Below are 12,770 nucleotides of genomic sequence, written 5' to 3'. Positions count from 1 at the left end.
CCGGCTAAATCTAGCCGGAAAACGGCTAAAATGGCAACGCTGCTGGAGATTAAGTCATTTAACTTCAATTTCGAGGGATAACCGTTAGTCTTACGCTTAGTGTTCACAAAGGCGTAACACGATTTGGGATTGAAAACTATATTGAGTGGAACGCTGTTAATATAATTATTGTAACACTTTTTGTTCAATACGTTGTATTTATGCCTAAGAATGGAGTACGCAGAGTAGTGAGAAGACAAGCTAGATTTTTTAAAAACCTTAAATGCTTTGGATTTTTGATTTTTTTAAGCTTTTTAATTCGCCAGTAAACCACCGAGCGTTAGACGTTACGTTAGCTTACTTAACAAGAGGAATGATTTTACTGAAAATACGTCGAAAGGAATTTCTAAAATGTAGAGCACTATTTTCAGCATTCCCATCATACTGGGAACAAAATATCTTCGATACCTCTAACCTAAGCTTACTATAATTTACAGTTTTAAATGAGTAACGCTCCGCCCTTAATTTTTTACTGGTAAAACAACATGAGCTGCTTGAATTTATCATGGACAATTCTAGTAGTGGGTGGTGAGAATCAGTAGGTGTAATCAAAGCAAAACTACGGGCTATTGTGACTTTCGAAACGTCGTCCACAAAAACTAAATACAGACATTTACCTAAATTATTACTAATATAGTTGTTATGGTAAAGACCAAGGTCTGAAAGATCGTTCAAAAATTGATTGAAAAGATCACGAGAGGAATTTGGTAATAGAATACCATCTATTAGATTCCAAGAAACACTCGCAAGTATAGATATATATATATAAATAGCAACAAGATAAACGCTATTAGAATGATATCTTATTCAAACGCAGAGGAATTCAGCTTCATCGTTGTCAGTAGGCTCTATTTCTTCAGAAGAAAGTCAGTCTGGACAGCTATTAAGACGCCTGAAACTTTTTTATTTAAACGGTCATTTCGAAAAACTTCATATTTAGGACACAAAATTTCGGAATTGAACACACTCGGTTTGAGCCAGGTTTCAGTAAACACCAATACATTTAAGTCAATATCATAGGACTGTAAGTGTGACCTCGATAGCTTTGTGTTCAAACCTCTCACATTTAAATGAGTAGTAAATGCTAATGGTGAGGTTACTTATTACTTTTTTGATGCCAAGGTGGAAGGCGGAAATTTAGCCAAATTTTGCCCTTGCGGTCTAGACCTAAATTCAAATTCGCGAATGAAAGCACCGCTTGGCCAAAAAGAAAGGAAAGAAGAGATAATTTCTCCATCAAAGCAATCTTCGGATATGTCTATTTGGAAAGAAGAAATGCTTCTTTCATAGGAAAATCTGAACTTACGTACATGAAACTAATTTGCTTTTGGCTTGGAAGTTAAATACCCCTTCAAAACATCGACAGTGGTATCTTTTGAGAACCTAGATGCAAAAACCAATTTTTGGGAAGGAATAACGACTAATTCCCTCGGGACGGGGTTAACGTTATCGGAACCGGTTTCAGATGTGGTAGGGGGTTGAGGTGCAGCTGTAGAGTTTTGTAACGATGGCTTCAGATGTGATAGAGGTTTAAGATGTAGCTGTGGAGTTTTTGGAAGGACCAACGACTAGTTCCTTCGGGACGGTGTTGACGCAATCGGAGATGGCTTCAGATGTGGTTTAGCGTTGAAATGAAGCTGTTGAACATGAGTTAAGTGACGTTCCAGTAGAAGAGGGAGATGGTTGGGGAGATTGAATCCGCTGAAGATTCGGCGTGTTAAAAGTTCATGAGTTCTTTTTTCATAGTTGGAGTCAAAAGTGGACGGTTCTGCGGATCAATGTCCACGGTGATGGGATTCAAAACAATCTTTTCCACGCCTCTCCTACGACTTTTAGACCTTTTCCAGGAGAAGGCGAGGAGGAAGTATCTAAGAACTTAAATTTTTTGAATTCATCATCATTGAATACCTTACAAACTCACAGTAATTGGCAGTTTAATAGCTAGTGGTGTTTGTTAGATAAGTTCAATGGTTAGAAACCGTGCTGATCTTAACAGTTTTAATGCCACTGGGTTAGTAAAATCAGCTGACTCCAAGAAATTGGCTATCGATGATAAACAAAGGTGTGTGTAAAGCGCGAAAGATAGCAAAATGAACAAACAATTGCGATATTCCTTTCACACTCACGCAAAAGCAACAATAATGCACCAAAACAAGCAAATAGGCACGAAGGCTGACAAAATATAATTTTTCAATCAACGCACTTTATGACTAAACCACGTCACGGAACTTGGCTCCAACAAACTTTTTCCGGTATGAATAACACAAATTAGAACTCGCGAAACAGATTAAATTTGGAAATTCTTGCAAGCGAATGTTTAAGCGACCGCACAGTACGAACGTTGCCAGATGATCAATAAATCAATTAAACGGATCCAACGGCTTTCTCAGCAGATATTGAAAGAAAGAAAGGGTTCGTTGGACATTTGTTAGTAAGCAGAGTTTAATTCCCTTTTTTTAGAATTTTGTTTGGTAATAGCAAAAATATGGTTCATTATGCTCTAAAAACAATCTGTGTGAAAGATGACAATTTTTGGTCAATATCTTTGGCTCGCCCAAGTCCATCAAACTTCAATGGGATCAAAAAATAAAAATTAATAAATACAATAATTAATCTTTTTTTTATTAAAATTGGATTTATCTTCGAAAGTAGTAGTCCTACATAATTTGGTATATGGACCTTTTTTGTAGAGAATCTTTTCAGACAGGCAGTTAATCGAGCAATTATGTATCCAAGCTTTTTCAATTAATGCCCTAATTAAGATCGATTTGCGAAACAAAGTTTCAATTCGTAATTGCTCAATTGGTAATTAATTGAATGCTTAATCGAGTCAAAACCTCAATGCAACTCTGTTAGGTAAGCCCGTTTTCTTCGTTTTGGTTCTTTTTGGAGCGCAAATAGCAAATACCAAACAAAAATAAAATTTAAACGACAGAATGCAGAATAATCAGAATGGTGAGTAAATAAACACGAATGGTTACGTTCAATTTTTATTAAAAATATATATATTTTATTACCTCCAAACCGAGAAAGAGGACACTGGCTTGGGCAGAGGATGGAGAAGTAGTCATTCTTGATTTGTGGGAAGAGCGTGTTGCTGATCTCCGCGGCGCACGGAAGAATGGCCACATCTACGCGGAGATGGCGAACGAGCTGGCAAAGTTGGGCCATAACTACAGCGCCCGGGATGTGCAGGTGAAGTTGGCGAACTTCGCGCAACGGTACAGGTAAGAAATATAGAATTAATATTGAAAACAACTAAAAGTTTAATTCGTTCATAGAAAAGAGAAATTGGCTATGGGACCTTCTGGTGGATCACCCTCAGCGTGACCTTTATACGCAAGCGTCCACCAGATAATCGAAATCTTTAAGGCCAATATGTTTTGCGACCTGACACTTGAAAATATCAGCGGTATGTATGCGTTTTTGGCTTGATATATACTACGTTCAAATTGAAGAGCTAAACATGTTAAATGGGCTTCAACCAGTTAAATGAACAGAACATGTTCATAAACAAGTTTAATCGCATGCAATTGTTGTTGGAAAATTGAACCAGTTAAATCATTTAACTCGTTTTAAAACCAGTTCAGCGCAGAGTTGTATCAGAAAGCTTTCTTCTCCGGCCAATTAGAAAGACCCAAAAGCTTTCATCTGACACGCCAGCATTCAAAAGATTTATATTCTCAAAAATATTAAAAATTAAAAACTATCAAAAAATATCAAAATTGTATGCATGTCTGCCAGAGCTGTGTAATGATTGAATCAATTGAGTGTACATTCTCATTTTTTTTCGTTTCAAAAATGTGATTATTTGATTTAAGAATTTTAACAACCACTCATGAGATTGGTTACAAATTGTACACAAAATATGTAGTGTGTAATGGAATGGTTGACACCCATTCACATAGAGAACGTGAATGCAAAAGAAAAACTCAATCATGTATGATTGTACGTTTATACGATTGCAATCTGTCATTATCATTCAGTACTAACACTATTTGTTGTATCAGGGTTGAGTTTTTTGTACTCAAAATGTGAAACCAGAAGATTGCCATCTACCTTAAAATAAGTAAACAAATAAATATTTGCTGCTAAAATATTTTTCTAAGTGTTTGGCCGAGCTTCTCCTCAAACTTGAGGCATGAGTTCTGATGTTGTGACACAAATGGAGACACCTACATATTTAAGGCTGACTCCGAACGTCAAATGATTTTATAAGAAGAGTTTTCAAGACAGAAGTATACTCGGGTTTGCCATGGCGTTCCGAAGGACGACCATGGTCCTATGGAGTGGAAGTACGGACATATGTATAATCACACTGCTACGGCGGCCGCCGTAAGTACATGCTATACATATGTATGTATACATATTCGATTATTTGTTCTCAAAATACATGAAAACTATAGTACGCTTGCAAACAATTAATGACATTTTGTGATAAATGGTTTTTCAAATGTAATTGCACTCCAAATTTGTGTTTTAATAAAGTATTAATTAAACAAATTATTATTGAAAATTATTACTTTAATAAATAGATATAAAAATGTTTATATTTGGTAACTTTTAGACTTTTCTTCATTTGTAACAAATGACAGATGCAAACAAAATAAAAAAAATAATTGTAATTGTAAAATTCTTTACAAAAAGATGTAGTTAGGGATCGAATTACGCATATTTTTTTACAATACCAAGTGCCTCCAAGAGGTGTTAAACCACTAAATAGCTTAAAAAACGCTTTCAAAAATTCGAAACGAGAGTGAAGTGCAGTGTCAATTGTGCTCGAAATTGCTGACAAAATTTGTGCGTGTGTAATTAATGTTTTACTTATTTGAAGAAATGTTGCCCCTCGTCATTAAAAATAAGCAAACCAGGACCCCCGCTTCGCACTGGTGGTTACATAATACTTGAATAACCCCTTAGTTAACATTTGCTTATTTTGAGCACGCACGGCCAGTTGAACAGGCATGTCTGAATCGATTTCCTTCATCATTCTTAGCTACTTGATGTGCATTTTTGTTGTTATGTGTTGCAAACAGACATTTTAGGAACTAAATGGGTTCTAAAATACCTGTACACAAGCGCACTTATTTTTAACAGTTTCCAGTTTATGTAATATTAATTAAAACAGCTTTTATTTATTTTATATATTATGTGATTTCCGGAAGCGTCGAATATAAAAACGGGCTGTGACTACTAATAATAATAGAAAGGCGCTTACATATCGATGGTCCTCTGCAATAACGACACAACTCAAAATTTCATATATTCCAGTAGAGACAATTAAAGAATTTTTGTTTCGTAATTTAGCAACAATATGTCTTGGCACGTAATAATTCCGGATTATTTGCAGTCATATTGTAACCTTTCAAATTATGTCTGTTTCTAAACCTGAAATGTTGAATTGTGCCGTTATTGCAGAGGACCATCGACATATGTTGTGGCATGCGCCTTGATGTTGTCGCAAAAAGGGGAGGGACCTACAGTTTTACGCGACTCTTGCCGGGGGCCGACTACTATTACAAAAAACATTTTCTTCTTTATGTTGGCCGGAACTGGGCTCGAACCCTCACCCTGCAGAATGGTAGTGCGCAATTCTAACCACTACACCACAGCAATCGCTTAATTAATTTTAATCATTAATCGGGATTAACCATTTATTCGTTAATTTTTAATCATTCAGACTAACATTTTGTCGACAATACTCGCATTAGATAGTGCCAAATTTTCACAAAAGAGAAAAGTGATTTTCTTCAAAACTTTTGAATGATGTCTTGACTGAACATACTAATTCGGAATTTCTACTATTACTTATAGAGTAGGCATTGGTGTTTTCAATCTTGCTATGAATATGTTGATGTGTGAATTCATAACTGTTTTGAGTGAATGGAAAATTTAAAAATTATGAACCTTAATCTGAAGCGAGGAATAAGTAATGAAAACTGAATAGAAAAAAATTGTTGATTTAAAATTGAAAATGATTTCACACTTACACAGCTCTGATGTCTGCTCACCAAAAAAAGAGGCCAAGGCGGTAATTAGTTATTTCCCATCAGCTCTCATCGTACGCAGAGATAAATAGTGCATACGAACTAAACATTTTGAAGTCTCTAAGTAATCCGTATGCATCTATATCATGAAGCAAACCCTCCCTGCTCCTCAAACCCCCCTAAACGAAAGAGGATGGATGGACCGCGCTTTATGAAAAGTAACCCCTTTTTTATTTATTTCATTCTTATTTGGTTTGGTTTATTTTAAATAGAAGCTGATATAGCATCCTAACCATCACCACTGACCACAGTATTGCAGTCATCACTAAGCTCAACACATTCCTCACCACTGGCATCACCTCTTCCTGCTGTGCCAACCATACTGCTGCCTACACCGTCACCGCTGCTGTCATCACCTCTTCCTCCTCTGCCAACCACACCGCTGCCCACCCCGTCACCGCCGCTGCCATCGCCATCACAACCAATGCCTAGCAGCTCATCTTCTGCGGTTGAACCTAAAAGAAAGAAAGCAGTGGGTACTTTACAAAAGAAAGTTTTAGAAAAATGTGATGGGTTGTCAGCGGAGATAAGCCAACATATACATACAGAGGAGTTAGGAAAATGAAAGAGTGGACGAAGATAGAGAAAGACAAAGCTGACACACTGAAGGAGATAGCCAATGATAACAAAGAACTAAAAGATGGCATTTTATCATTTTTTAAATAGAAATTAATAATTCTATGAAATTGCAGCTCATTTACTAACAAAAAGTATATACAGTGGCTCAAACAAATGGCCACCTGTTGATTTTTTTTTAATATTAGTAATGTTTTTCGAGCTAAATTTTTGATGTGTGAGTGTTTTTGATGTGTATACGTCTTTGGTTTTGGTAGGGGTAAAATTTGCGAAGTTATAACGCATGGCCCAGCAGAAAATTTCTGTGTATTGCAGAAGAAAATTTAAATTTTCTTTAGAGGTACCCTGTGTTTAGTTGTTATTGCAAATTGTTGAATACATTTAGGCATATGCAAAGTAGGAAATGCGGTACAATTGATTATTACCCCCGATTATACAAACTCTGCGGATACATACGGCTTTGGACCTATATGTATACATACTTAAGATTGTATGTACCTATATATGTATGGACTAATTTTTTACAAGTGGCTTTGATATTCCTATCAAGGTTTTAGGCACATATATAGTAGGCTTAATAAAAAGCAAGGCGAAAATTTAAAAAATACTGAAATCATTTTAGCTGGGTCCGTTGATAACGTTGATAACTGATGAACATACTGGTTCATCAATATGAATATATACATATGCATGGATTAGGAATGTTAGTCCCGGGATCCCGGGATTTCGGACTTTTTAAGGTCTCGCTTTCGGGATTTGTAATTGGCACTGATGGCAAAAATAGAAACTCCTTTTCTTGACCAGTATTGGCGATATTTCTTTTTTTATTTAATAATTAATATTTTTTTATAAATGTCTAGCTCATTGTACCTATAACACCGCGAGATAGTAAATTTTAAAATAAAAAATATCTAAATAATAAATATAATAAAATTGCGTTTTTAGTTTTTCACTCTGACGTCAGTAATTCAAAAATGATTTAAACAAGTAGGAAAGTCTAAGTTCGCGCGGAGCCGAACTTTAAATACCCGGCGCAAGTATTAAATATATATTTTTCACCTTTACGAAACCTACCGCTACGTGGTAAGCCGGGGTGTATCAATTTTGAGTGAATAAGCGTCCTTAAATTTCGAAATATTGAAGTTTCAAGCATTTCTGAAATTTGCCGTTTTAGTCCGATTTCAATAATTTTCAACGTTTTGCTTCTATGTGGCAGGACAATAACCATACCGAGTTTGGTACAAATTGGTAGAAAAGTTACCGAGATACATATATGTGGTCATAAGTGGGCGGTGCCACGCCCACTTTCCAAAATTTTATCATAAACATATTCCTTGGTAAAGAATTGTTAATATTTACTGATTTATCGAAGGTTTCGCATTTCTCTAAGTTACCGTTATATAGGATATAAGTGTGGTTATTGTTCGATTTTAAAAATTTTCGTCCATTTGGTATGCTGTACCAAGGCCAACAACTGTGCCGACTTTGGTAGAAATTGGTGCAGCGGTTGCCAAGATATACACATGTAACCATAAGTTGGCGTGGCTACGCCCATTTTCCAAAAATTTACGATATTCTTATTTTTCGTGTAAAACTTATTGCGAATATCAATTTTGAGTGAATAATCTTCAGCAGTTACTAAAATATCGCAGTTTTCGTATTTCTGAAAATTACCGTTATCTGGGAGGTAAGCGTGGTTATTGTCCGATTTTGTCCATTTTCAACACCATCCGTCCTACGCCTGAAAGAAGTGCACGTGCCAAGTTTCAATTCATCTTTATTCAGTCTATGATTAAAAATCTTACAGACTAGATTACACAGATTACAAAAATAAGTATTATACGATAATAGCGTTAACATAGCAGTGCATGAACTAAACCTAAGAGTAAAACGATTCAAGCGTGGACTTAAATAAGGATCTTGATGATGAAAATTCGATATCGATCTTCTTAGAGATGTTATTAAATTCCGAGAGCGCTCTAAATATAGGCGCTAACGAATAGAAATTTGCCTTAACTACACTAAGATAAATGGGAGGTTGAGATCGTAAGGTTCTGTGAGGAACATTGAAATTTATTAGCTCTAGTAGTTCAGGGCAATCGATCTTCCCACAGACCAAATCAAAGAGAAACATAAGGAGCTGAATAATTCTTCTTTTTTCTAATGACTGCAAATTTATTAGCTGACAGCGGGCCGCATAGGGCGGAAGCGGGTCGGAAAAATTAAGTGGTTGAAGAGCAAATCGAAGGAACTTTCTTTGAACCCGTTCGATTCTCATAGAATGACAGCTATAAATAGGACTCCAAATGACTGACGCATACTCTAATTTTGAACGTACTAACGAGTTAAAGAGAATTTTCCTAGTGTAAGGGTCCTTAAAGTCCCTCGCATATCGACGTAAAAAAGCTAAGTTACTATACGCCTTTGGAAGCAAATAGCATACATGGTTTACAAAAGTAAAACCCGAATCAAAGACTACACCCAGATCAACAAAATCATTGACCAAAATGAGCTTCTGATTTAAAATTGAGTAACACGAAGCCAATTTACAAGGGGATCTAGAAATTGACATATGGAAGCATTTTTTTATATTGAGCGATAGCTTATTAATTATACTCCAACTGACTAAATTATCCAAATCATGCTGCAGATAGAGGCCATCGGACGGACAAGTTATTTTACGAAACAATTTGAGATCATCGGCGTAAAGAAGATATCTGCAATGTTTGAAGCAAGTACCAATATCATTAATAAACAGAATAAATAAAAGAGGGCCTAGGATGCTACCCTGAGGAACACCTGACGAAGCAACAAAGGACTTGGATTTATAATTTTCAATTTCTACAAAAAGAGTTCTATCTGTAAGGTAAGATTTCAACCATGACAGGAAAACAGAATGAAAGCCCATACACTGCAGTTTACTTAGCAAGATAGCATGTGAAACTTTATCAAACGCTTTCGAAAAGTCAGTATAAATAGTATCGACCTGACAACCACTTTTAAATGCTGAGACACAGTATTCCGAAAATACCGCTAAGTTAGTGACTGTGGAACGACCACAAACGAAACCATGTTGCTGGGGCTCCACTATACTTTTACAAACGAAAGAAAGTTTATCCTTAACCACTTTTTCAAACAGCTTAGAGGAGACCGTTAGTTTGGAAATAGGCCTATAATTAGATACATCATTTCGGCATCCCGATTTAAATATCGGAGTGATGGATGCCACCTTCCACCGACTGATAAAAACACCTGTAGAAAGAGAGAGATTAAAGATTTTACACAAAGGAACACAGATGGAAGACCTGCACTGTTTCAAGAAATATGCACAAAGACCATCATTGTCACATTTAAGGGACGACTTTATGGAAGAAATTGCATTTATAATGTCAAGCTCCGATATGGAGAGCGCTCCAAAGTCTAGCCGTTGAGCTGGACAGATAGGAGGGAATGTTCGTTGAGATATCTAAATTTTTACTCGAGTTTAGGTGTGCCCAGACGGACGGACGGACGGACAGACAGTCACCGCTTAATCCATTTCTCTTTTTATTCTGATCATTTATGTATACATTTGTCTATATCTATCTCGATTCGTTTTGCCTGTTACAAACAACCGTTATGTGAACAAAGTTATAATACCCTTGTGCATAAATGCGCTCGGGTATAAAAATTCAGAGAAATGTGCCTAGAGAAGAAGTATGGGTATAAATCTAATGAAGAAATCCTGTAGAATTTAAACATATTCAAGTTTCTAGTGCAGAAGGGCTGGCAAATATTGAAAATGTCATTTTAAAATTTTATCCTTGAAATTTCGCAATATTTGTTCGAATTTCGTTCGTCTGACTTTGTCAGCTTAAAACTTACCTATTCGTCCTGGTGAATCCAAAAATTTAAATTTTTTAAGTTCTAAAGAAATTTCGTGTTGCATTTGTCACCCATATTTTTATTCTACATTGCATTGAATTTTTTAATAACTTTTGGAATTAATCATTTCTTTGAAATTACAAAGTTCTTCAAAATTAATCCTGCGGTCAGAGAGAAAAAACAAAAACGCCACTTAGTAGGTTTCAAGCCATAGTATAATAATTACAGGTATTGACTTTTAAGAGAGTTTTGCTTCACATCGAAATTCGTGCTCCCTTATTTTCATTTTGACGCAGTCCAATGATGATTCTTTTACTTTGATTTGGCTTTTCAAAACAAAAAAAAAGAACGTTTGAAATTAAGTGAGCCATACAAATTTTGAATTTATTTGCAAGTAAATGTTTTTTCCGGCTTTTGCAAATTGAATAAGTTCTCTGTAAGATGGTTTGTTAAAAAACGTTTTATTGTGGGCAACAATGATATTTTTTAAATAAGGCAGATCGGAATATGCACTCTCTGGGAAGACAATACCTGTAATTATTGTACCATTGTCTCAAACCCATTTATTTATTATTTATTCCATGGTAGGAGAGCTTCTCAAACAATATAGAAGCATTTTTTTCGATACAAGTTGTTGAAAAGTAATGAAATTCTAAATCCCGGGACTAATCCCGGGATCACGAGATTGAGACAACGCCATCCCGAAAATCTCGGGATCAGAAAAAGCCGAAAAATTAACATCCCTGGTATGGATGATATAATACCTCTGATCCAACACTTTTCGTGTTAAATCCTGTAAAAAGGTCAAACAGCAAACTCACTCTCTGGAGTGAGAGTAAAAAGTGAGTAACAGCAAAGAGTACGGGGTGGAAAAAACATCGTGTAAAATCTTCCAATTTTATTCTCTACACAGCTCTCCAAAAATCGCTTTCATTTATATGATTTTGGAGTACGGGATCTATTTTCCTGTAACTTCCTGCAAGTTCGTGTAAAAACCTATAAGTTCGGCTTTGAATTTTTCAACACCAATTTGGCAAGAGGTCCCTCTGCTTCTATAAGCCGCATGGGCATGTGTATATTTTTTAATCTTAAAAAAAAATTGTAAATGCTATAATCACTTTTTTAAAGGTAGAAAAGGCAAAAAAAGGCAAATATCTTAAAAAAGGCAAATATTTTAAAAAAGGCAACATCAAATATGTATATATGAAATCAGGGAAAGCTAAATCGTGGACATTCTTAATCGAATATACTCTATCCATTTAGCCTCTATCCAATATCCTCATACAAAAATTACTTTCAATACACCTTTTTTCTGAACTTCGCAGATTCTTTTTCGTATTCAGGACAAATAAAAGGAAGATCGAAATTTTATACTATCATTTTGAAGTTATGTCTGACGGTGTTCGAATATGGGGCCACCCAGAGCAGAATATGTAAACAAATATGAAATGTAATAAAATAAAGTAAATAAATAAGTAAATAAAGAAGTAAAAAAACAAAAAAATATTTTGTTTTTCTTATGATATTTTATGTCCAAAAGTAGTTAGTTACAAGTTAGTTGACATGTAATGCAGAGGTATCCAGGTCTGACTTTTTTGCGGCCATCGCCCCACAAAAGTAGTTAGCTTTTTTCGAACAAAATACACAGTTAATAGTTAGCACTAGTGTTCGCGTAAACAGACTAAAGTTAGGTATAAGCTAACGTCACTCCCTGCAGGGTACTTACATAAATAAGTCCTTGAATAAAACATACACATTTAATGAAGTATATGTTATTTAAAACCAAGATCGTAGCATTATTTAAACACGTAAACACATAAAGGAAAACTTTATTAAAAAACAGATAAAGCAACGTAGTGTCATTAAAAGAATTGTTTAACGCTCGGATTTATCAATTTTAAGATGAAACCAAAGGCGATATCTCCGAGCCAATTGAAATGTATTTTGTCAATTTATTTAGCTTTCGGTGCTAGTATTGCACCCTCATCAGAATTATACTAAAACAGCTAAAAAATTAGTCACATAATCATTACACTAATATTTATCAGCCAAAGAGTACTTACAAAAATATGTACTAATATATGTATGTGTGTTTAACGCAAATTAAACTGCGGCGCCATTGATTGCGCATCTTATCATACACCCATATATGTATAAGTAACTAATTCAAATTGGCGGTATGTATACCCTGTCTATAAAAACAATTAATTCAAACTTATACAAACAATGTTCTTTTTTATAAAA

At 35.2% G+C, this 12,770-nt stretch overlaps 1 pseudogene; it reads left to right on the top strand.

The window, feature by feature from the left end:
• The first annotated feature begins 2,975 nt into the window (after positions 1 to 2,975).
• On the top strand, positions 2,976 to 11,684 carry LOC118734305 (annotated as a pseudogene).
• Positions 11,685 to 12,770: the final 1,086 nt, after the last annotated feature.

This window comes from Rhagoletis pomonella, unplaced genomic scaffold (genome assembly GCF_013731165.1).
Source record: "Rhagoletis pomonella isolate Grant_MI unplaced genomic scaffold, Rhpom_1.0 Rhpom_scaffold_00001, whole genome shotgun sequence".
In the NCBI taxonomy this organism is placed as follows: domain Eukaryota; kingdom Metazoa; phylum Arthropoda; class Insecta; order Diptera; family Tephritidae; genus Rhagoletis; species Rhagoletis pomonella.
This window is presented reverse-complemented; position numbering and strand designations above follow the sequence as displayed.